The sequence below is a fragment of the Vicia villosa genome, linkage group LG3 (assembly GCF_029867415.1).
Source record: "Vicia villosa cultivar HV-30 ecotype Madison, WI linkage group LG3, Vvil1.0, whole genome shotgun sequence".
Lineage (NCBI taxonomy): Eukaryota > Viridiplantae > Streptophyta > Magnoliopsida > Fabales > Fabaceae > Vicia > Vicia villosa.
The window spans coordinates 171,150,222-171,177,210 of NC_081182.1; the positions used below are offsets into that span (position 1 = coordinate 171,150,222).

The 26,989-nt window shown below is 37.3% G+C and overlaps 1 pseudogene; it reads right to left on the reverse strand.

Annotated features, from left to right (window-relative positions):
- Positions 1-26,751, reverse strand: LOC131659378 (F-box/LRR-repeat protein At4g14103-like; annotated as a pseudogene).
- Between the last annotated feature and the right edge of the window lie 238 nt (positions 26,752-26,989).

Sequence of the window (26,989 nt, forward strand, 5' to 3'; positions counted from 1 at the left end):
TTAATCGCTGTATGATATCGTCCTCTCTGCTGAAGGTGCATTTTGAAGCAAAAAGTTTACTATTTCATCTGATAATATAGGAGGGTTGTGCTTGTGCGCTTTTACTTTGAATGACTTCAAGTTATACAAAGAAGAGAACTCAAGTTTCAATAAATCAGGTACATTGGAGAGAACCTAAACAATGAGTGGTGACATAAAAAAATAAAGCAAAATAATAAAAATAGTGAAAACTAAAATAAAACTGGTAAAATATGCTTAAACCAAACATGGCCTAAAGTACCTGAAGAGTAGTTAAAGAGACCGTCAATGATTCAATATTAGAAAGTTCAACCAGCCAGTTGAGTAGAACCAAAGGAGTATCATTTAAAATTAACCACATGTCTACCTACATGAATATTTACATGTTTGATAGAAGAGAGATTGGTATTGCTCCTACTAAGTTTGTGAACAGGGGTGCCCTCAAAATCAAAGGTACTAAGACTTGGAGTATTAGATAACTCAATTTCGTGACGGATATAATATGACGATTTGATAGTTAAATTGACCAGTGTGGGACTTGATATGCAGAGCTTTTGTGCATCCAAAAGTTTACAATGGTCAATGATCAAACTATTTAACCTTTTGAATTTTGAAAAGGGCTCGAAACTGCCATCTTCATCGCTGCCACAAAAGGTAAAATGATGTAATGACAAATTGGTTAATGCAGGAAAATTCAGATAATTTGGATATAATGTTCCCCACCGACCATTTGTATGGCCAACAGACAGGTTTAAAGAAGTTAAAGTTTGACATGAACCAAAACAAGGAGGAAAATGTTCAACATAAGATTCAATATTGATTTGCAATTGTTGGACATTGTGTGAAAGTGCATATTTTAAAATTCTGTTGAGGACGTGAGGCTCGAGGATTCCCTTCCGTTTAAAATCGAGGACGTGCAGAGGTGTTGAGGCATCGCGGAGTGACAAAACTTGAGAGACGAATCCGGTGAAACTCTTGAGATGCTTAAAGTATGAAGAACAGAATGTTAGGGTTGTAAGATGCTTCCAGAGATGTTTCCATCTTGTCGATAGTATACAAGATTGAACTGCGGTTGTAGTTCTCAAGAAGGAGAGTATATGAAGGAGAACACAGTCTGGCAATTCACTGAGCCTGTCTCTATTTTTTTTCTTACGTGTTTGGCTTCTTGTATTCATTGTTGTCAATTGTGCCGCAGTAAAAATTTTGTGCTGCAACTTGTAAGTGATGATGATGAATAAGCAACTGTTAGGGTTTTAAACGACGAACCTGGTGGGATGGGCCAATGACTCTGATCTGGAGATATCTTCGGCATGGATTTATAAAATTAATTCTGGATATGTTAACAAATTTATAGAGTAATTTAAAATAAAATAAAAAAGTGTGTTATTAAAATTAATATAAAAATGTATTTACTTTTATTTAAATGGAATTTTTAACAATTTTAATATAAATATGTTACAATTTTTTTCACATTAATTCCTTTTGTTATTGTTTTCCATTAACTACACGTTGCTTTGGTTTTTCGTTAGGTTTGATTCCAGGAGAAAAACTTGCTTGGATACGAACATAAATCATGAGTGTTAGGAATAATCAATAAGAAAAGAGAAAATTTTAAATTTATTTAAAATTTAATTTTTTTTTTTTTAATTGGATTCATGGGGTGTTTGTGATTGAGTAGGAGAGAGAAACAAATATTTTTTATTTTTTAATTAATAAAAAATTGTGATTGGTTGTTTTTATAGTCACTTGTTATGTTTGTGCTCATGCAAGTATTTTTCTGATTCCAGATTTCCAAAATAGTTGCACTGAGATATGACACCTCGCATCGAAGGAAAACTCAAGAGAACAAACCCTAACATCTTATCTTCATCTTCCGCTGATGATTCACCTCCCACCCTTCCTTTTGATCTCATTCTAGAAATACTCTCAAGGTTACCGGTGAAGTCACTTCTCCAATTCCAATGCGTCTGCAAATCTTGGATATCATATCACTAATCTCTGGTCCAAAATTTGCAAAAAAAGCACCTTTCCCTGTCAAAGGTGCGCCGCCTCTACTGTGTAAGCTACGACAATCCCTCGTACCAGTTTATTTTAAATTCTTACTCACTTCAATCCATTTTCACAGACACAGACTATAACTTCACTAAATTCGAGTTTCCATTCAACATTATTTCTAAATTCCACTCACTTTACATTGTTGGCTCTTGTGACGGAATCTTATGTGTCGCTGATTATCGTTTTGCTAGCTATTTTAAACCTTTAGTTGTACTGTGGAATCCTTCTATTAGAAAATATAAGGAACTGCCCCCGTTTTGAAAACCCACCATTGGTCAATCAGCCTTTTGTGACACATGGTTTTGGCTATGATCGTGTGTCTCATGATTATAAAGTGGTTGTTCTTTACAAAGCCTTTAGTAGTGGTACTATTGAAGAAGACATAACTAATGGAAAGGGTTATACTTTGAGTACTGATTCTTGGAGAAGCATTCAACAGTTCCCTTTTGGCACTCTATGTGATTATCAACAGAGAATATAGGTAAGCGGTACAATTAATTGGTTGGCCTTTTTTAAACCGGGGTGTGAACTCTTTATTGTTTCTTTTGATTTAGGCAAAGAATCTTATCAAAAGATTTTGCCACATGAGCACGAAAGGATGTCTTGTTACTCAAAATTGTGCGTGTTGAGGGATTGGTTGTGCATAATTTCTGATCATGATGTTTGGGTCATGAAGGAATATGGATTTAAAGAGTTTTGGACTAAATTGTGAAGGATAGAAAAACACTTAGAAAGGGGGGGGATTGAATAAGTGTGACTTAAAATCTTGAGCGATAAAAATAAAATGCACAATTATTTTTATCCTGGTTCGCTGTTAACGAAGCTACTCCAGTCCACCCCCGCAGAGATGATTTACCTCAACTGAGGATTTAATCCACTAATCGCACGGATTACAATGGTTTTCCACTTAGCCGCAACTAAGTCTTCCAGAGTCTTCTGATCACAACCTGATCACTCCAGGAACAACTGCTTAGTTCACTCCTAAGACTTTTTCTAGAGTCTACTGATCAACACGATCACTCTAGGCTTAGTTCACTCCTAAGACTTTCTGCTCAGCCAACTGCCAAGACTTCCTGCTCAGCCAACTGCCAAGACTTCCTGCTCAGCCAACAGCTAAGACTTCCTAGAGTATACTGATCAACTGATCACTCTAGTTCCTTACAACTTAATGTAATCTATTCAAGAGTTTACAAATGCTTCTTAAAAGCGATAATCACAACTGTGATATTTCTCTTACAATTTAAGCTTAATCTCACTAAGATATTACAACAGCAATGTAGTGAGCTTTGATGAAGATGAAGATTCTGAGTTTAGATTTGAACAGCGTTTCAGCAAGTTTGATATGAGTTGTTTTGGTGCAGAATCGTTAACCTTGCTTCTCATCAGAACTTCATATTTATAGGCGTTGAGAAGATGACCGTTGAATGCATTTAATGCTTTGCGTGTTCCGTACAGCTTTGCATTTAATGTTATACGCTTTTGTCAACTACCTCGAGCCTTGTTCACGCTGTGTCTACTGACGTAGCCTTTAGTAGCTTTAACGTTCCTTTTGTCAGTCAGCGTAGTCTGCCACGTGTACTTCCTTCTGATCTGATGTTTGTGAATACGACGTTTGAATATCATCAGAGTCAAACAGCTTGGTGCATAGCATCTTCTGATCTTCTGACCTTGAAGTGCTTCTGAGCGTGATACCATCTTCTGATCTTCAGTGCTTCTGATCTCATGTTCTTCTGATGCTTCCATAGACCCATGTTCTGATTCTGCTTCGACCATCTTCTGATGTCTTGCCAGACCATGTTCTGATGTTGCATGCTGAACCATTTGAGACACATCTTCTGAGCGCTGAATTATGCGTACTCTTTATATATTTCCTGAAAGGGAAATTGCATTGGATTAGAGTACCATATTATCTTAAGCAAAATTCATATTATTGTTATCATCAAAACTAAGATAATTGATAAGAACAAATCTTGTTCTAACAATCTCCCCCTTTTTGATGATGACAAAAACATATATAAATGATATGAATTTGCGATCAGAAAGAGTAGACGGCAAAAGACAAATTACACAGCTATAGCATAAGCATATGAATATGTCTCCCCCTGAGATTAACAATCTCCCCCTGAGATAAATAATCTCCCCCTGAAATAAATACTCGAAGAACTTTGATAAAAGACTTCCCTGATTATTTCGGTAGAGACGATCATATTAGCTTCTGCTTTCAGAGAATTCATGGCTTCTGACTTCTGCTTCCATTGGACAGCTTCAGAACTTGAATTTCTTTGATCTTTTGGAGCATTCACATCTTCTGATTTCTGCTTCCCTCGGATAGCTTCAGAACTTTGAATGTCTACCAACATCACTTCATGCTAGATTTGTATCAGAACATTGTTGAATGTACCAGAGCATCATTTGAGCATCTCTACATCCTGAAATGTTACAGAACAAAAACTAAACGACAAAAGTCAGCATGAACGAGTTAGAACATAAAATGTATATTCAAATACATGATATGTATCAGAGCCAAATGTATCAGAGCATTTTAGGCTAAAAACATGTATCAGAGCAAATAATGTATCAGAGCCATAACATTATGTGTATCAGGGCAAATAGAATTTTGTCAGAACAGGATAGACAATGATATTCAAATTCTATTATCAGTGCTTCTGATTCATTCTTCTTTCTTGCTTCTGATCTCTGAAGCTTGATAGCACTCAGCTTGCTTCAGTTTCCATGGTTTTGCTTCTAGTGTTTGCCTTGAAGATTCACTTCACTTCTCTGTACCTGCAAAACACTTAAACCATATAGAACTTGCAGTTCTTGTTAGTGAATGTGTGGGAGCCTTTACCCAGCAACTGATAGATTTAATCAAATCATTTATCATTTATCTTCTCCCCCTTTTTGTCATAACATCAAAAAGAATATTTAAAAAGATTCAGATGTAAAAAACGACAAAAGAAAAACATTTACTGGTATGTAAAACACAAAGAAACTTTTTCATTGATCAGCAAAGGATATTACAAAAGGTGTGCAACAAAGAAAAATAAAACTACTGAGACCAAATCCTAGGACCCTAGCTAAGACCACGTCTGTGCCAGCATGCCATGAAGGAGTGAAACGCCTCATTGACTGCTTCTAGGGCTTTCAGGCGAGGGATCAGGGAGACTTGGTCCTGCAGCAGAACTTCCACCACCTTTTCCAGAGACAACATCCTCAGCGGGTGAAGATGAAGAGATGTCTTCAGAAGAGATTAAGGGAGAGGAAAAATCAGAGGAAGCTGAGTCTTGAAGGTCGAGAGATGAGGAAGAAGATGGAGATGATGGAGGGCTTTCACCAGGAGGATGAAACACACGTCTAGAATAATTTCCAGACAGCATTGCTTCGAAAGGATTCACCTTGAGAGGATCATAGGTGATTTTGATCTTTTTGGGTTTGGAAGGTGATGTTTCAACAGCTTTTCGTTTGTTGTTTTTATCATTTTCATTATTTGCTGGTCTTGAAGAAGAATTCATGTTGGGTTTGCAAAAAAAAATGACCAGGTAGGGTTTGATAAGGAAGAGAGGGAGAGACAATCTTTAAGAGGGAAACAAGGAGATAGGAAACCGAAAACCATTTTGAAGAGTATTTAAAGGAAAATAAAATGAAACGAATGATGAAAAGCATTTAATGTTACGTGACGTGAGGAGAGATAATAAAGACAAATGAAGTGACTGGCACAGTTACCTATGGTCGGCGTCCCTTCAACTGCACGCGCGCTTATCCATGAATAGTAACTACAGGTTTACCATCCCGAGATAAAGCGTAACAGCTGTTTTGCTTTAAAAGAGGTTCTGAATCAACTTAGACAATGAAACGTTAGTAATAACCGAATCATAATTTCTAAAAGAATTCAATCAGAACTTCTGATTAAAAAAAATGTTCCACATTCATTTCAGAAGATACTCATATATGAGAAATTCTCATCTTCTCATTCTGGGCATAAATCCATACTGATGTTCTTCAGAATGAACTTAAACCTATCTTCAGCCAGGGGTTTTGTAAAGATATCAGCCCATTGATGGTCTGTATCAACAAAGTTTAAAGAAATAACACCCTTCTGAACATAGTCCCTTATGAAATGATGTTTTATCTCAATATGTTTAGCTTTTGAATGAAGAATAGGATTCTTAGATAAACATATAGCAGAAGTATTATCACAGAATATAGGAATGTTACTCTCAAATATCTGATAATCTTCTAACTGACTTTTCATCCAGAGCATCTGTGTGCTACAACCAGCAGCTGCGACATATTCTGCTTCTGTGGTTGATAGAGCAATGGTTGCTTGCTTCTTGTTGTACCAGGAGATTAAGTGACTTCCAAGAAATTGGCAACTTCCTGAAGTACTTTTTCTTTCAATTCTGTCTCCAGCATAATCAGCATCGCAGAATCCTACTAAGTTGTATTCTTTAGATTTTCTGTAAACTAAACCAACATTAGTAGTACCTTTCAGATACCTTAGAATCCTCTTAACAGCAGTTAAATGAGATTCTCTAGGATCTGATTGGAATCTAGCACACAAACAAACACTGAACAGAATGTCAGGTCTAGAAGCAGTCAGATATAGAAGAGATCCAATCATACCTCTGTATAACTTCTGATCTACCTTCTTACTTACCTCATCCTTACCTAGGATGCATGTTGGATGCATAGGAGTTTTGGCTTCTTTGCAGTCTAGAAGATTAAACTTCTTCAGAAGTTCCTTCACATACTTGGTTTGGTGAACATACGTTCCTTCTGATGTTTGATTTATTTGTATTCCAAGGAAATACTTGAGTTCTCCCATCATGCTCATTTCAAACTCAGCCTGCATAGACTTAGCAAACTCCTTTCCAAGTGTAGCATTAGATGTTCCAAAAATAATATCATCTACATATATTTGACAAATTAAAATATCCTTTTCAAAGGTTTTACAAAAGAGAGTAGTGTCCACTTTTCCTCTAGTGAAACCATTATCTAGAAGGAAAGAACTTAAGCGTTCATACCAAGCTCTGGGAGCCTGTTTCAATCCATACAATGATTTCTTTACTTTAAAAACATGATTAGGAGACATAGAGTCTTCAAAACCAGGAGGTTGATGGACATAAACTTCTTCATCTATATAACCATTTAAGAAGGCACTCTTAACATCCATCTGATAGAGAGTGATGTTATGTTGAGTGGCAAAAGAAATTAATAGACGAATAGACTCTAACCTGGCCACTGGTGCAAAGGTTTCTGTGTAGTCAATCCCTTCTTGCTGACTATAACCCTGAGCCACCAGTCTGGCTTTGTTCCTTACCACTTCACCTTTCTCACTAAGCTTGTTTCTGAAGACCCATTTTGTACCAATTATATTGAATCCATCTGGTCTAGGAACAAGATCCCAAACATCATTCCTTGTGAACTGATTTAGTTCTTCTTGCATAGCAATTATCCAGTCTGGATCTTCTAGAGCATGATCAACAGAAGTTGGCTCGATCAAAGATATAAGACCTAATTGACAGTCTGCATTGTTCCTAAGGAATGCTCTTGTTCTGATTGGATCATCCTTCTTTCCAAGAATGACATCTTCTGAATGACCAGAGATGAGTCTGGATGATCTTCTGACAAATGGTTCTTCAGATATGCTTAGATCCTCCAGAGAAGCTGATACTTGATCTTCTGGTTCTTTGCTTCTGAGAAGCTCTGCTTCTGATGCGTTGCTTCTTGGCTCAACAACTTCTGATATGTCAATATCACAACCTGCAAAATTATCAACTTGCTTTGGTTTTTCAGAACCAAGCTTATCATCAAACCTGATATTGATTGATTCTTCTACAACCAATGTTTCAGTATTGTATACCCTGTAGCCTTTTGAGCGTTCAGAATATCCAAGAAGGAAACATCTTTGTGCTTTGGAATCAAACTTACCAAGATGATCTTTAGTGTTCAGAATAAAGCATACACATCCAAAAGGATGGAAATATGAAATGTTGGGCTTTTTATTCTTCCACAATTCATAGGGAGTCTTATTAAGAATAGGTCTGATAGAGATTCTATTCTGAATATAACATGCAGTGTTTATTGCTTCTGCCCAGAAATGCTTAGCCATATTGGTTTCATTGATCATGGTTCTGGCCATTTCTTGCAGAGTCCTATTCTTTCGTTCTACAACCCCATTTTGCTGTGGAGTTCTAGGACAAGAGAAATCATGGGCAATACCATTTTCTTTGAAGAATTCTTCAAAGGATTTGTTCTCAAATTCACCACCATGATCACTTCTGACCTTTATGATTTTACACTCTTTTTCAGATTGAATCTGAATGCAGAAATCAAAGAACACTGAATGAGTCTCATCCTTGTGTTTCAAGAATTTTACCCATGTCCAGCGGCTATAATCATCTACGATGACTAATCCATATTTCTTTCCTCTGACAGATGCTGTTTTGACTGGTCCAAACAGATCAATGTGCAAGAGTTCTAATGGCCTTGAGGTAGAAACAACATTCTTAGATTTGAATGCAGGTTTGGAGAACTTGCCCTTCTGACATGCCTCACAAAGAGCATCTGATTGGAATTTCAGATTAGGGAGTCCTCTGACAAGATTCAGTTTGTTAATCTGAGAGATCTTTCTCAAACTAGCATGACCTAATCTCCTGTGCCAGACCCACTGCTCTTCAGAGACAGACATAAGACAAGTCACCTTTTGACTCATAAGATCTTGCAGATCTGTCTTATAAATGTTGTTCTTCCTCTTGCCTGTAAATAGGATTGAGCCATCCTTCTGATTTACAGCCTTGCAAGACTCTTGATTAAAGATTATATCATAACCATTGTCACTTAATTGACTGATAGATAAAAGGTTATGTGTTAATCCTTCTACAAGAAGTACATTAGAGATGGAAGGAGAGTTACCAGATTTTATAGTTCCAGAGCCAATTATCTTGCCCTTCTGATCTCCTCCGAACTTGACTTCTCCTCCAGACTTAAGCACCAGGTCTTGGAACATAGACCTTCTTCCTGTCATGTGTCGCGAGCATCCAGAATCCAGGTACCATGACATGTTGTGCTTTGTCCTTCTTGCAGCCAAGGATATCTGCAATAGGAATAATCTTATCCTTAGGTACCCACATCTTTTTGGGTCCTTTCTTGTTAGATTTTCTCAAGTTCTGATTGAACTTGGGTTTAACATTATAAGCAATAGGAGAAACAGCATGATAATTCTTAATGTGAGTTTCATGATATTTCCTAGGTTGTGTCACATGCTTCTTAGTGTGTGTTATGTGAAAACTTTGTGCATGTGAGGTGTGCCTAATATCATGAGAGTGGCCATACTTGAACTGATCATACAATGGCTTGTATGTAATTTTCATTTCATCAACAGGTTCAAGTTTGTATGGGGTTTCACCCTCATAACCAATGCCAACTCTTTTGTTTCCAGACACAGCATATATCATAGAAGCTAGCTGACTTCTGCCAATACTTCTAGATAAGAACTTTCTGAAACTTAAATCATATTCTTTCAGAATATGGTTCAGACTAGGAGTGGATTTTTCTGAATCAGAAGGAGATCCAACATTATTGGATAATTTTAAAAGTTTTTCTTTTAATTCAGAATTCTCCAACTCAAGCTTCTTTGTTTCAAATTCAAATTGCTTTTTCAGCTTTTTGTATTTGAGACTAATCTGAGACTTGAGTTCCAGAAGTTCAGTTAGACCGGAAACTAACTCATCTCTAGTAAGTTCAGAAAATACCTCTTCAGAATCTGATTCTGATGTAGATTCTGATCCGTCATCTTCTGTCGCCATCAGCGCACAGTTGGCCTGCTCATCTTCTGAATCATCTTCTGACTCATCCCAGGTTGCCATAAGACCTTTCTTCTTATGAAACTTTTTCTTGGGACTTTCCTTCTGAAGATTTGGACATTCATTCTTGTAGTGTCCAGGCTCATTGCATTCATAGCACATGACCTTCTTCTTGTCAAATCTTCTTTCATCAGAAGATTCTCCACGTTCAAATTTCCTTGAACTTCTGAAGCCTCTGAACTTCCTTTGCTTGGTCTTCCAGAGTTGGTTTAGCCTTCTGGAAATCATGGATAGTTCATCTTCTTCTTCAGATTCTGATTCTTCAGGATCTTCTTCTCTAGCCTGAAAAGCGTTAGTGCATTTCTTGATATTAGATTTTAATGCAATTGACTTACCTTTCTTTTGAGGCTCATTTGCGTCCAGCTCAATCTCATGGCTTCTCAAGGCACTGATAAGCTCTTCCAGAGAAACTTCATTCAGATTCTTCGCAATCTTGAATGCAGTCACCATCGGACCCCATCTTCTGGGTAAGCTTCTGATGATCTTCTTTACATGATCAGCCTTGGTGTATCCTTTGTCAAGAACTCTCAATCCAGCAGTAAGAGTTTGAAATCTCGAAAACATCTTTTCAATGTCTTCATCATCCTCCATCTTGAAGGCTTCATACTTCTGGATTAAGGCTAGAGCTTTGGTCTCCTTGACTTGAGCATTTCCTTCATGAGTCATTTTCAAGGACTCATATATGTCATAGGCCGTTTCCCTGTTAGATATCTTCTCATACTCAGCATGAGAGATAGCATTCAGCAAAACAGTTCTACATTTATGATGATTCCTGAAAAGCTTCTTTTGGTCATCATTCATTTCTTGCCTTGACAGCTTCACGCCTCTGGCATTTACTGGATGTTTGTAACCATCCATCAGAAGATCCCATAGATCACCATCTAGACCCAGAAAGTAACTTTCCAGTTTATCTTTCCAGTATTCAAAGTTTTCACCATCAAATACCGGCGGTCTAGTATAACCATTGTTACCGTTGTATTGCTCAGCAGAGCCAGATGTAGATGCAGGTGTAGGTATAGTCCTTTCACTTTCATCAACCATCTTTTAAATGAAGCTTTTTTCTCTTCCTGAATCTTTTCTAAACACGGTTAAGTGCTTGCACCTTAGAACCGGCGCTCTGATGCCAATTGAAGGATAGAAAAACACTTAGAAAGGGGGGGGATTGAATAAGTGTGACTTAAAATCTTGAGCGATAAAAATAAAATGCACAATTATTTTTATCCTGGTTCGCTGTTAACGAAGCTACTCCAGTCCACCCCCGCAGAGATGATTTACTTCAACTGAGGATTTAATCCACTAATCGCACGGATTACAATGGTTTTCCACTTAGCCGCAACTAAGTCTTCCAGAGTCTTCTGATCACAACCTGATCACTCCAGGAACAACTGCTTAGTTCACTCCTAAGACTTTTTCTAGAGTCTACTGATCAACACGATCACTCTAGGCTTAGTTCACTCCTAAGACTTTCTGCTCAGCCAACTGCCAAGACTTCCTGCTCAGCCAACTGCCAAGACTTCCTGCTCAGCCAACAGCTAAGACTTCCTAGAGTATACTGATCAACTGATCACTCTAGTTCCTTACAACTTAATGTAATCTATTCAAGAGTTTACAAATGCTTCTTAAAAGCGATAATCACAACTGTGATATTTCTCTTACAATTTAAGCTTAATCTCACTAAGATATTACAACAGCAATGTAGTGAGCTTTGATGAAGATGAAGATTCTGAGTTTAGATTTGAACAGCGTTTCAGCAAGTTTGATATGAGTTGTTTTGGTGCAGAATCGTTAACCTTGCTTCTTATCAGAACTTCATATTTATAGGCGTTGAGAAGATGACCGTTGAGTGCATTTAATGCTTTGCGTGTTCCGTACAGCTTTGCATTTAATGTTATACGCTTTTGTCAACTACCTCGAGCCTTGTTCACGCTGTGTCTACTGACGTAGCCTTTAGTAGCTTTAACGTTCCTTTTGTCAGTCAGCGTAGTCTGCCACGTGTACTTCCTTCTGATCTGATGTTTGTGAATACGACGTTTGAATATCATCAGAGTCAAACAGCTTGGTGCATAGCATCTTCTGATCTTCTGACCTTGAAGTGCTTCTGAGCGTGATACCATCTTCTGATCTTCAGTGCTTCTGATCTCATGTTCTTCTGATGCTTCCATAGACCCATGTTCTGATTCTGCTTCGACCATCTTCTGATGTCTTGCCAGACCATGTTCTGATGTTGCATGCTGAACCATTTGAGACACATCTTCTGAGCGCTGAATTATGCGTACTCTTTATATATTTCCTGAAAGGGAAATTGCATTGGATTAGAGTACCATATTATCTTAAGCAAAATTCATATTATTGTTATCATCAAAACTAAGATAATTGATAAGAACAAATCTTGTTCTAACAAATTGTTCAACGTTTCTTACTTGTTAGATCCTCATAGTCGGTCTTTAAACTTGAAAAGTGTATTATATATTTTTGAAGACGATCAAGTGCTGCTGGTGTTTAAAAACGGTTCGAAAAGGAAGTTAATAGTTTACAATTCCAAGAATGACACTTCTAAAGTGACTTTTATGTTTGAAGACACCCCAGAAGTGTGTGTTGAGAGCTTGATATCACCTTGTTCTTAATGTTAGAATTATTTTTATGTTTATGTTTGTTATTTTATTATCGACTACTTTGTGGATTGTTTTTATTGGATTATTTTATTACGGACTGCGTATTTTGCACTGTTCTTAATTTATTCCTAGTTGTCTTTTTGGATCATTCATACATACATGACCTAAGGGGTTTCTTAAATATCTGCTAAATCTCATCAATAGTATTAAACCTCCTGATTTCTTGATTTAATTTACCGCAACTCTCTTACATAATTCATATATGTTTATATATTTTTACTGGCAAGTTGAAAAAAGTTTGACATTCACTCATTCTAACTTATAAATTTGAACACAGGCGATTTGTAACAAACTTGTTTATGTTATTCTAACAAATGAACTTATTAAAAGTAATTTCTCAAAATACATCGTTGAAATATACAGTTTAATATTTTTTGTTAGATCATTTTAAAATGACACAATAGTCTCATTCAGGCACAAAACCATGTATGAATTGTATAATTCCATACAAATGAGAGAATATGAGGTACTATTATGCTAATATCTTTTACAAGCTATTTACACTACTCAAAATATCAATTATGTTACATATATAAGTTTTTCCTTTCATCTTGCATGCCATGGGTATGAAGGAAAATGATGGATTGATATATGAATATGTTATTAACTTGCTTGATGGATTCATTTTTGCAGTGTGGGAATGATGTTTGACATATAAGGTGTATGTACTATTTCTTTTAATTTTCCTCTATCTACGTCATGGTCTCTTTGAGTTTACGCGATGCAGAATATATGACTTACAAAGTAAATGATGGATATTAACAACTTCTCTTAATTGATAGTTATTAACCTATGAAACCACCTAATTTTTTGTTTTTTTTAATCAAAATGATATTTGTAACGCCCCGAATTTAATTAATTAGTTAATTAAATTATGGAAGGAATTATTTATTGGATTTAGCTGAAATTGGATTGTTATGCTGATCGAAGATATTAAGTTTAAGTCGGATTTATTTAGTCGGTTTAATTGGAGGATAATAGTAAGAATACTATGATTTATTTATTGGAATAATTGATTTAAGTGAATTGGGTTGGATTAGTGTGTGGTAAATAGCAATGAGGAAGTGTGAATGATTGGCCCAATAAGAGTTATAGGAGTTATTTGGATTATTTGGAAAATAAAGAAAAAGAAAAGAAATAGGTTTTTGTTGTACTGTACGAAGAAAATAAGGGTTTGGAGGAGAGGTGAAGAAGAGAGCCATGGCGGAAGAGAAAATCCAGGGGAAGTCCAATTTTCGCAGCAAATTTCTTTGGTGAGACACCTTAGCAAAACAAACGTTTCTCCCGATCCAACCGTTGGATCGTCGCGGTTCTTGGACACAGCGTTCCAAACTCGTAGAGGTAACTTCTGACTGGAGCGATTTTCGTTTTGATGATTTGAAGTCCGTCTGACAAAACAATTTCCGAACAGGTTTTTGGTGCGTCTCTGCACGTTGTTAGAAAAGATTTTCGGAGAAAAGTTGGAAGCGGCGGCATAAGCTATGGCAACCGGGAGAGTAGAGGAATCTCCAATCCAAAGGTAAGGGTGGGGTTCTTACTCTATAACCGGGGTTATGATGAACACGTATGTGGGATGGGGTTTATGAATTTGCCTCAGTGTCGGTGTTTGATTATGTGGTTGATTCTGAGTCCTTCGTTGTTATTCATAATTGGTTGCTCCGTGTTGATTTGGGGATGATTTGTAGGTTGTTGTTGTATTGTGTTTTAGTGGTGGAAAATTGTTATGTTGCTGTTATAAATGTTGTGTTCCTGAATTAAGTTGTAGAAATTCAATCAAATGAATTGGTAGTAATGCTTATTATTAGAAATAGTTGGCATGTGGTATAAGTTGCAGAAAGTGGAAAATAACACGAAGGAGCAATGGCAGAAGTATAAAGTAGCAGGCTGAATCGGTAGCCTAATTATAATGCGATAAAAGTAATCGTAGCAATAACGATGGCTTATGTAGTGGTAATTCAAGTAACGGAGCTGTTGATAATTAACAAATAATAATAATTAAGTTGTTGGTACCTTAGTGGTAGATGTTGATAGAGAATATTAAGTTGATAGCTGTAGAGTTGTTACAACCTTGGTAGGAATAATTTGGTAGTAGTATAAGGACCGATGATGTAAGTTGGTGGACAATTAAGTATAAGTTGTTGAGCAGAATGTAGTATATGTTGCTATTAAGTAGTATAAATAAGACTTATAATAATAGTCGGTATGAGTAAGCGTTGTGTCGAGTTGTTGTTGTTATGTTGTTTCTAGTATGTTATTATTGAACATGATATAGTTGAATATGTTGTTAGTAAGTTGTTAGGAATATGTTGTCGTTGTTGAACAAATTGTTATTACTATGTTGAAATGTTGTTGTTATACGTCGCTGTTGAATTTTCGTTGATTACGTTGATGATGTTGTAGGCCTATGGCCAATGTTGAATAAGTTGAAAATTGATTATGTTGTTCAGCGTTGTTATTGTCCTGACTTGTGGGCATGTTTAAGTTGTAGGTCGTATGACCAATGTTGGATTAAGTTGATGCATCTGTTGCATGTTCAAGTTGTTGTTTACGTTGTTGTTGTTGTTTCGTTGTTGTTGTTATGACGTTGTGGTTGTTGTCGCATGCATACATTTGCATTGTTTACGTTGGCCTAGATGGCACCTGATTACGTTGGCCTTGATGGCACCCTGTTTACGTTGTTGAAATGCCTCGATAACCTGGCATATGTTTACGTTGGGAGTTTTACTCCAAATGGTACCACATGCATTTGCATAGTTGAGTCACATTCGATTTGTATGTCTGAGCTGTTGTTGATGTTTAAGTTGTTACCATTGTTGTTGTTGTTGATGTTTAAGTTGTTACCGTTGTTGTTGTTGTCGATGTTTAATTTGTTATCGTGTTGTTGTTGTTGTTGTTGCTATTTGATGAATTGTCGTTTGATATAAGTTGATGTGGTTATAAGTTGCTTTTCTGATTAAGTTATTGTTGGTTATAAGTTATGATTGCCATTAAGTTGTTATTGTTGTTAAGTTGTCATTACTGTTAAGTTGTTATTGTGATCAAGTCGTTGTTACTAAGTTGTTGTTATTAAGTTGTTGTTATTAAGTTGTTGTTATTAAGTTGTTGTTACTAAGTTGTTGTTATTAAGTTGTTATTAAGTTGTGGTTTCAAATGATCTCGCATACCTTCATCGGGCCTTTCGAAGAAAGCGTTCTGCTCTTCAACTGCACCGTTGTTCAGCACATAGTAACACACAGGTCTGTGTTTCGCCATTTCTTCCACGTCAGCTTCCTCACAATCTTCAACTTCAGTTTTTTGATTAAATTCATGAGGGAGTACAGATACGACATTGCAGTTGAGGTTTATAGATGACACTCCATCGGAGTCGAAATCATTTGTCATTTTATCATCTTCCTTCCAAGGACTGGAATGCATCTTTTCTTCCTCTTTCTCATTTTCAGAATCAAATAGTTTGCATTCCAACGGAGGTTTGCTGGCCCTTGCACCCTGATGTGGGACTTGGTTACTACTAGATTCTCCAGCTTCTGTTGGCCTGTATTCTCTTTGAGCCTTTTTCATTCTCTGGTGCCTTCTCCACTGGTATCTCGACATAGGATTTTTTCCTTTGTAGTTCTCCAACCTATACATCTCTCGATTCGAGGTTTGAAATTGCTTCCTATATGCCATTGCAGTCCTTCCCCCTTGGTCCCAACTTCTCCATTTGTTGGTTCTTGCACCAGCTTGCACCCATCTGTCCATGGGTACGTCTGCAGGGACTTTAAATGTTACCCTTCGAGCTCTAGGATGTGGGTTGTCTGGTCTCTTCGCTAGGGTCCATATATCTAACCCGTATAGGTTAGGACGTAGTCCCTGAGTTTCTCGACCCATGTAGCAGTACACCCTCTCGAACAACCGTTCCAGCATTTTGTCGTAGACTTCCCCACATCTGGGACACAGTGCAACTTCAGTGTTTTCCCTGTGACATTTGACCAAGAATCCCACTAAGCTTTCTTCCATCTTTGGGTACACTTTTAGAAAAGAGTTCGCTTCTCTCCCAGGTTGTGAAGGATAGAAAAACACTTAGAAAGGGGGGGTTTGAATAAGTGTAGCTTTAAAAACTTGACAGATAAAAATAAATGCACAGTTATTTTTATCCTGGTTCGTTGTTAACTAAACTACTCCAGTCCACCCCCGCAGAGATGATTTACCTCAACTGAGGATTTAATCCACTAATCGCACGGATTACAATGGTTTTCCACTTAGTCAGCAACTAAGTCTTCCAGAGTCTTCTGATCACACACTGATCACTCCAGGAACAACTGCTTAGATAACCTCTAAGACTTTTCTAGAGTCTACTGATCAACACGATCACTCTAGTTACAATCTGCTTAGTTCACTCCTAAGACTTTCCTAGAGTATTCTGATCAACACGATCACTCTAGTTCCTTACAACTTAATGTAATCAATTCTAAGAGTATTACAAATGCTTCTTAAAAGCGATAATCACAACTGTGATATTTCTCTTAATCGTTTAAGCTTAATCTCACTAATATATTACAACAGCAATGTAGTGAGCTTTGATGAAGATGAAGATTCTGAGTTTTTGATTGAACAGCGTTTCAGCAAGTTAATTTGAATTGTATTTGTTCAGGATCGTTAACCTTGCTTCTCATCAGAACTTCATATTTATAGGCATTAGAGAAGATGACCGTTGAATGCATTTAATGCTTTGCGTGTTCCGTACAGCATCGCATTTAATGTTATACGCTTTTGTCAACTACCTCGAGCCTTGTTCACGCTGTGTCTACTGACGTAGCCTTTAGTAGCTTTTAACGTTCCTTTTGTCAGTCAGCGTAGCTTGCCACTTGTACTTTCTTCTGATCTGATGTTTGTGAATACAACGTTTGAATATCATCAGAGTCAAACAGCTTGGTGCATAGCATCTTCTGATCTTCTGACCTTGAAGTGCTTCTGAGCGTGATACCATCTTCTGAGCTTCAGTGCTTCTGATCTCATGTTCTTCTGATGCTTTCATAGACCCATGTTCTGATTCTGCTTCGACCATCTTCTGATGTCTTGCCAGACCATGTTCTGATGTTGCATGCTGAACCATTTGAGACAAAGCTTCTGAGCGCTGAATTATGCGTATTCTTTATATATTTCCTGAAAGGGAAATTGCATTGGATTAGAGTACCATATTATCTTAAGCAAAATTCATATTATTGTTATCATCAAAACTAAGATAATTGATCAGAACAAATCTTGTTCTAACAATCTCCCCCTTTTTGATGATGACAAAAACATATATAAATGATATGAATTTGCGATCAGAAAGAGTAGTAGGCAAAAAAACAAATTACACAGCTATAGCATAAGCATATGAATATGTCTCCCCCTGAGATTAACAATCTCCCCCTGAGATAAATAATCTCCCCCTGAAATAAATACTCGAAGAACTTTAATAAAAGACTTCCCTGATTATTTCGGTAGAGACGATCATATGAGCTTTTGTCTTCAGAGAATTCATAGCTTCTGACTTCTGCTTCCATAGGACAGCTTCAGAACTAGAATTTCTTTAGATCCTTAGAACACTCACAACTTCTGATTCCTGCTTCCATCTAGGACAGCTTCAGAACTTGAATTTCTTTGATCTTCTGAACATTCACAGCTTCTGATTTCTGCTTCCATTCAGGACAGCTTCAGAACTTGAATTTCTTTGATCTTCTGAACATTCACAGCTTCTGATTTCTGCTTCCATTCAGGACAGCTTCAGAACTTGAGTTTTCTGGATCTTTTAGAACATTCGCAGCTTCTGATTTCTGCATCCCTCGGATAGCTTCAGAGCTTTGAATTTCTACCAACATCACTTCATGCTAGATTTGTATCAGAACATTGTTGAATGTACCAGAGCATCATCTGAGCATCTCTACATCCTGAAATGTTACAGAACAAAAACTAAACGACAAAAGTCAGCATGAACGAGTTAGAACATAAAATGTATGTTTGAACACATTATATGGATCAGAGCCATATAGGCTGAAATAATGTATCAGAGCAATTAATGTATCAGAGCCATAACATTATATGTATCAGAGCAAATAGAATTTTGTCAAAATAAATAGACAAATATAGATCAAATTCTATTATCAGTGCTTCTGATTCATTCTTCTTTCTTGCTTCTGATCTCTGAAGCTTGACCGCACTCAGCTTGCTTCAGTTTCCATGGTTTTGCTTTGAAGATATTCTTCACTTCTTTATACCTGCAAAACACTTAAACCATATAGAACTTTGCAGTTCTTGTTAGTGAATGTGTGGGAGCTTTACCCAGCAACTGATAGATTAATCAAATCATTTATCATTTATCTTCTCCCCCTTTTTGTCATAACATCAAAAAGAATATTTCAAAAGATTCAGATGCATAAAACGACAAATAGAATTACTGGAATGTAAAACAAAGAACGTTTTTCATTGAAGTAAAAAGGATTACAAGAAGATGTTTAACAGGCAGATGCAACAAGGAAAATAAAACTACTAAGACCGAATCCTAGGACCCTAGCTAAGACAACGTCTGTGCCAGCATGCCATGAAGGAGTGAAACGCCTCATTGACTGCTTCTTGGGCTTTCAGGCGAGGGATCAGGGAGACTTGGTCCTGATGCAGATCTTCCACCATCTTTACCAGAGACAACATTCTCAGCGGGTGAAGATGAAGAGACTTCTTCAGAAGAGATTAAAGGAGAGGAAAAGTTAGATGAAGAGGAAGCTGAGTCTTGAAGGTCGAAAGATGAGGAAGAGGATGGAGATGATGGAGGGCTTTCACCAGGGGGATGAAACACGCGTCTAGAATAGTTTCCAGACAACATTGCTTCGAAAGGATTCACCTTGAGAGGATCATAGGTGATTTTGACCTTTTTGGGTTTGGAAGGTGATGTTTCAACAGCTTTTCTTTTGTTGTTTTGATCATTTTCATTATTTCCTGGGCTTGATGAAGAGTTCATGATGGGTTTGCAGAAAAATGAACAGGTTTGGTTTGATATGGAAGAGAGAGAGAGAAAAACTTGATGAGGAGAGCAAAGGGATAGAGAGAGATGAGAGGGAAAGAGAAGAGTTTGAAGAGTATTTAAAAGAAAATAAAGTGAAACGAATGATGAAAAACATTTAATGTTACATGACGTGAGGAGAGATAATAAAGACGAATGAGGTGACTAGCACAGTTACCTATGGTCGGCGTCCCTTCAACTGCACGCACGTTTATCCATGAATAGTAACGACAGGTTTACCATCCCGAGATAAAAAACGTAACAGCTGTTTTGCTTTAAAAGAGGTTCTGAATCAACTCAGACAATGAAACGTTAGTAATAACCGAATCATAATTTCTTAAAGATTTCAATCAGAACTTCTGATATATAAAAAAATAATCCATTTTCATTTCAGAAGTTACTCATACATAAGAACTTCTCATCTTCTCATTCTGGGCATAAATCCATACTGATGTTCTTCAGAATGAACTTAAACCTATCTTCAGCCAGGGGTTTTGTAAAGATATCAGCCCATTGATGGTCTGTATCAACAAAGTTTAAAGATATAACACCCTTCTGAACATAGTCCCTTATGAAATGATGTTTTATCTCAATATGTTTAGCTTTTGAATGAAGAATAGGATTCTTAGATAAACATATAGCAGAAGTATTATCACAGAATATAGGAATGTTACTCTCAAATATCTGATAATCTTCTAACTGACTCTTCATCCAGAGCATCTGTGTACTACAACCAGCAGCAGCGACATATTCTGCTTCTGTGGTTGATAGAGCAATAGTTGCTTGCTTCTTGCTGTACCAGGAGATGAAATGACTTCCAAGAAATTGGCAACTTCCTGAAGTACTTTTTCTTTCAATTCTGTCTCCAGCATAATCAGCATCGCAGAATCCTACTAAGTTGTATTCTTTGGATTTTCTGTAAACTAAGCCAACATTAGTAGTACCTTTCAGATACCTTAGAATTCTCTTAACAGCAGTTAAATGAGATTCTCTAGGATCTGATTGGAATCTAGCACACAAACAAACACTGAACAGAATGTCAGGTCTAGAAGCAGTCAGATATAGAAGAGATCCAATCATACCTCTGTATAACTTCTGATCTACCTTCTTACTTACCTCATCCTTACCTAGGATGCATGTTGGATGCATAGGAGTTTTGGCTTCTTTGCAGTCTAGAAGATTAAACTTCTTCAGAAGTTCCTTCACATACTTGGTTTGGTGAACATACGTTCCTTCTGATGTTTGATTTATTTGTATTCCAAGGAAATACTTGAGTTCTCCCATCATGCTCATTTCAAACTCAGCCTGCATAGACTCAGCAAACTCCTTTCCAAGTGTAGCATTAGATGTTCCAAAAATAATATCATCTACATATATTTGACAAATTAAAATATCCCTTTTAAAGGTTTTACAAAAGAGAGTAGTGTCCACTTTTCCTCTAGTGAAACCATTATCCAGAAGGAAAGAACTTAAGCGTTCATACCAAGCTCTGGGAGCCTGTTTCAATCCATATAATGATTTCTTAAGTTTAAAAACATGATTAGGAGACATAGAGTCTTCAAAACCAGGAGGTTGATGGACATAAACTTCTTCATCTATATAACCATTTAAGAAGGCACTCTTAACATCCATTTGATAGAGAGTGATGTTATGTTGAGTGGCAAAAGAAATTAATAAACGAATAGATTCTAACCTGGCCACTGGTGCAAAGGTTTCTGTATAATCAATCCCTTCTTGCTGACTATAACCCTGAGCCACCAGTCTGGCTTTGTTCCTTACCACTTCACCTTTCTCACTGAGCTTGTTTCTGAAGACCCATTTTGTACCGATTATATTGAATCCATCTGGTCTAGGAACAAGATCCCAAACATCATTCCTTGTAAACTGATTTAGTTCTTCTTGCATAGCAATTATCCAGTCTGGATCTTCTAGAGCATGATCAACAGAAGTTGGCTCGATCAAAGATACAAGACCTAATTGACAGTTTGCATTGTTCTTAAGGAATGCTCTTGTTCTGATTGGATCATCCTTCTTTCCAAGAATGACATCTTCTGAGTGACCAGAGATGAGTCTGGATGATCTTCTGACAGATGGTTCTTCAGAAATGCTTAGATCCTCCAGAGAAGCTGATACTTGATCTTCTGGTTCTTTGCTTCTGAGGAGCTCTGCTTCTGATGCGTTGCTTCTTGGCTCAACAACTTCTGATATGTCAATATCACAATCTGCAAAATTATCAAACTGCTTTGGTTTTTCAGAACCAAGCTTATCATCAAACCTGATATTGATTGATTCTTCTACAACCAATGTTTCAGTATTATATACTCTGTAGCCTTTTGAGCGTTCAGAATATCCAAGAAGGAAACATTTTTGTGCTTTGGAATCAAACTTACCAAGATGATCTTTAGTGTTCAGAATAAAGCATACACATCCAAAGGGATGGAAATATGAAATGTTGGGCTTTCTATTCTTCCACAATTCATAAGGAGTCTTATTTAGAATAGGTCTGATAGAGATTCTATTCTGAATATAGCATGCAGTGTTTATTGCTTCTGCCCAGAAATGCTTAGCCATATTGGTTTCATTGATCATGGTTCTGGCCATTTCTTGTAGAGTCCTATTCTTTCGTTCTACAACTCCATTTTGCTGAGGAGTTCTAGGACAAGAGAAATCATGGGCAATACCATTTTCTTTGAAGAATTCTTCAAAGGATTTGTTCTCAAATTCACCACCATGATCACTTCTGACCTTTATGATTTTACACTCTTTTTCAGATTGAATCTGAATGCAGAAATCAAAGAACACTGAATGAGTCTCATCCTTGTGTTTTAAGAATTTTACCCATGTCCAGCGGCTATAATCATCTACGATGACTAATCCATATTTCTTCCCTCTGACAGATGCTGTTTTGACTGGGCCAAACAGATCAATGTGCAAGAGTTCTAATGGCCTTGAGGTAGAAACAACATTCTTGGACTTGAATGCAGGTTTGGAGAACTTGCCCTTCTGACATGCTTCACAAAGAGCATCTGATTTGAATTTCAGATTAGGGAGTCCTCTGACCAGATTCAGTTTGTTAATCTGAGAAATCTTTCTCAAACTAGCATGACCTAATCTTCTGTGCCAGACCCACTGCTCTTCAGAAACAGACATAAGACAAGTCACCTTCTGACTCATAAGATCTTGCAGATCTGTCTTATAAATGTTGTTCTTCCTCTTGCCTGTAAATAGGATTGAGCCATCCTTCTGATTTACAGCCTTGCAAGACTCTTGATTAAAGATTATATCATAACCATTGTCACTCAATTGACTGATAGATAAGAGGTTATGTGTTAATCCTTCTACAAGAAGTACATTAGAAATGGAAGGAGAGTTACCAGACTTTATAGTTCCAGAGCCAATTATCTTGCCCTTCTGATCTCCTCCAAACTTGACTTCTCCTCCTGACTTAAGCACCAGGTCTTGGAACATAGACCTTCTTCCTGTCATGTGTCGCGAGCATCCAGAGTCCAGGTACCATGACATGTTGTGCCTTGTCCTTTTTGCAGTCAAGGATATCTGCAATAGGAATAATCTTATCCTTAGGTACCCACATCTTTCTGGGTCCTTTCTTGTTAGATTTTCTCAAGTTCTGATTGAACTTGGGTTTAACATTATAAGCAATAGGAGGAACAGCATGATAATTCTTGATGTGAGTTTCATGATATTTCCTAGGTTGTGTCACATGCTTTTTGGTGTGTGTTATGTGAAAACTTTGAGCATGTGAAGTGTGCCTAATATCATGGGAGTGGCCATACTTGAACTGATCATACAATGGCTTGTATGTAATTTTCATTTCATCAACAGGTTCAAGTTTGTATGGGGTTTCACCCTCACAACCAATGCCTACTCTTTTGTTTCCAGACACAGCATATATCATAGAAGCTAGCTGACTTCTGCCAATACTTCTAGATAAGAACTTCCTGAAACTTAAATCATATTCTTTCAGAATATGGTTTAGACTAGGAGTGGATTTTTCTGAATCAGAAGGAGATCCAACATTATTGGATAATTTTAAAAGTTTTTCTTTTAATTCAGAATTCTCCAACTCAAGCTTCTTTGTTTCAAATTCAAATTGCTTTTTCAGCTTTTTGTATTTGAGACTAATCTGAGACTTGAGTTCCAGAAGTTCAGTTAGACCGGAAACTAACTCATCTCTAGTAAGTTCAGAAAATACCTCTTCAGAATCTGATTCTGATGTAGATTCTGATCCATCATCTTCTGTCGCCATCAGCGCACAGTTGGCCTGCTCATCTTCTGAATCATCTTCTGACTCATCCCAGGTTGCCATAAGACTTTTCTTCTTATGAAACTTCTTCTTGGGATTTTCCTTCTGAAGATTTGGACATTCATTCTTGTAGTGTCCAGGCTCATTGCATTCATAGCACATGACCTTCTTCTTGTCAAATCTTCTTTCATCAGAAGATTCTCCACGTTCAAATTTCCTTGAACTTCTGAAGCCTCTGAACTTCCTTTGCTTGGTCTTCCAGAGTTGATTTAGCCTTCTGGAGATCAGGGACAGTTCATCTTCTTCTTGAGATTCTGATTCTTCAGGATCTTCTTCTCTAGCCTGAAAAGCGTTAGTGCATTTCTTGATATTAGATTTTAATGCACTAGACTTACCTTTCTTTTGAGGCTCATTTGCGTCCAGCTCTATTTCATGACTTCTCAAGGCGCTGATAAGCTCTTCCAGAGAAACTTCATTCAGATTCTTTGCAATCTTGAATGCAGTCACCATAGGACCCCATCTTCTGGGTAAGCTTCTGATGATCTTCTTTACGTGATCCGCCTTGGTGTATCCCTTGTCAAGAACTCTCAATCCAGCAGTAAGAGTTTGAAATCTTGAAAACATCTTTTCAATGTCTTCATCATCCTCCATCTTGAAGGCTTCATACTTCTGGATTAAAGCTAGAGCTTTAGTCTCCTTGACTTGAGCATTTCCTTCATGAGTCATTTTCAAGGACTCATATATGTCATAGGCCGTTTCCCTGTTAGATATCTTCTCATACTCAGCATGAGAGATAGCATTCAGCAAAACAGTTCTGCATTTATGATGATTCCTGAAAAGCTTCTTTTGATCATCATTCATTTCTTGCCTTGACAGCTTTGCGCCACTGGCATTTACTGGATGTTTGTAACCATCCATCAGAAGATCCCATAGATCACCATCTAGACCCAGAAAGTAACTTTCCAGTTTATCTTTCCAGTATTCAAAGTTTTCACCATCAAATACCGGCGGTCTAGTATAACCATTGTTACCGTTGTATTGCTCAGCAGAGCCAGATGTAGATGCAGGTGTAGGTGTAGACTTTTCACTTTCATCAACCATCTTTTACTGAAGCGTTTTTCTCTTCCTGAATCTTTTCTAAACACGGTTAAGTGCTTGCACCTTAGAACCGGCGCTCTGATGCCAATTGAAGGATAGAAAAACACTTAGAAAGGGGGGGTTTGAATAAGTGTAGCTTTAAAAACTTGACAGATAAAAATAAATGCACAGTTATTTTTATCCTGGTTCGTTGTTAACTAAACTACTCCAGTCCACCCCCGCAGAGATGATTTACCTCAACTGAGGATTTAATCCACTAATCGCACGGATTACAATGGTTTTCCACTTAGTCAGCAACTAAGTCTTCCAGAGTCTTCTGATCACACACTGATCACTCCAGGAACAACTGCTTAGATAACCTCTAAGACTTTTCTAGAGTCTACTGATCAACACGATCACTCTAGTTACAATCTGCTTAGTTCACTCCTAAGACTTTCCTAGAGTATTCTGATCAACACGATCACTCTAGTTCCTTACAACTTAATGTAATCAATTCTAAGAGTATTACAAATGCTTCTTAAAAGCGATAATCACAACTGTGATATTTCTCTTAATCGTTTAAGCTTAATCTCACTAATATATTACAACAGCAATGTAGTGAGCTTTGATGAAGATGAAGATTCTGAGTTTTTGATTGAACAGCGTTTCAGCAAGTTAATTTGAATTGTATTTGTTCAGGATCGTTAACCTTGCTTCTCATCAGAACTTCATATTTATAGGCGTTAGAGAAGATGACCGTTGAATGCATTTAATGCTTTGCGTGTTCCGTACAGCATCGCATTTAATGTTATACGCTTTTGTCAACTACCTCGAGCCTTGTTCACGCTGTGTCTACTGACGTAGCCTTTAGTAGCTTTTAACGTTCCTTTTGTCAGTCAGCGTAGCTTGCCACTTGTACTTTCTTCTGATCTGATGTTTGTGAATACAACGTTTGAATATCATCAGAGTCAAACAGCTTGGTGCATAGCATCTTCTGATCTTCTGACCTTGAAGTGCTTCTGAGCGTGATACCATCTTCTGAGCTTCAGTGCTTCTGATCTCATGTTCTTCTGATGCTTTCATAGACCCATGTTCTGATTCTGCTTCGACCATCTTCTGATGTCTTGCCAGACCATGTTCTGATGTTGCATGCTGAACCATTTGAGACAAAGCTTCTGAGCGCTGAATTATGCGTATTCTTTATATATTTCCTGAAAGGGAAATTGCATTGGATTAGAGTACCATATTATCTTAAGCAAAATTCATATTATTGTTATCATCAAAACTAAGATAATTGATCAGAACAAATCTTGTTCTAACAGGTTGTTCCCATCTTTCACGCAGAGCCCTTTCGAAGTTAGCTTGGACCCTTCGATCTAGCATGATCGAACACCTTGGACACATCCATTGTTTTCCGCCATTCATTTCATGGCAATTCCAGAGATAATCCTTCAAGCTTTCCCCTCTTGGAGGAATTTCAATATTTCCCTTTTGCCTTGTCAACCATGTTTCTAATTCGTCAATTTCAGACACAGGTCGTCTAGCACTGACCATGTTAACAACTGCTGGAGGGACTTCAGAAATCTGGATTTGCTGAAGCTTTACTCGGAGGTCTTCAGTGGCCTCACTGGTTCTTCCTTTCGAATCTTCTGTTATCTCTGTGTTGGAGGATTCTTCAACATCAGTATTGGAGACTGTAATGTCATTTAGGCCTTCAGTAGCCTGCTTTCCAGTTAACATCGTTTCAGTTTCCGCAACTTCGACTTCAGACACCTCTACCATGTTGACATCCAGTGGTTCACACGAGTTAGTGTCAGCAATGTTCAAAGGGTTTGTGTCGACCTTCATGTGACTCTTGGTCTTATCAGCAAATTTCAAACGTCCATCCTTGATAGCATTCTGAATTAGATCCTTGAAAAGAAAACATTGTGAGGTTTTATGGCCCAAAAAACCATGATATTTACAAAAGCCCCTCTTCTTCCGTTGTTCTAACGGAGGAATTTTGGAATTAGGAGGCAGT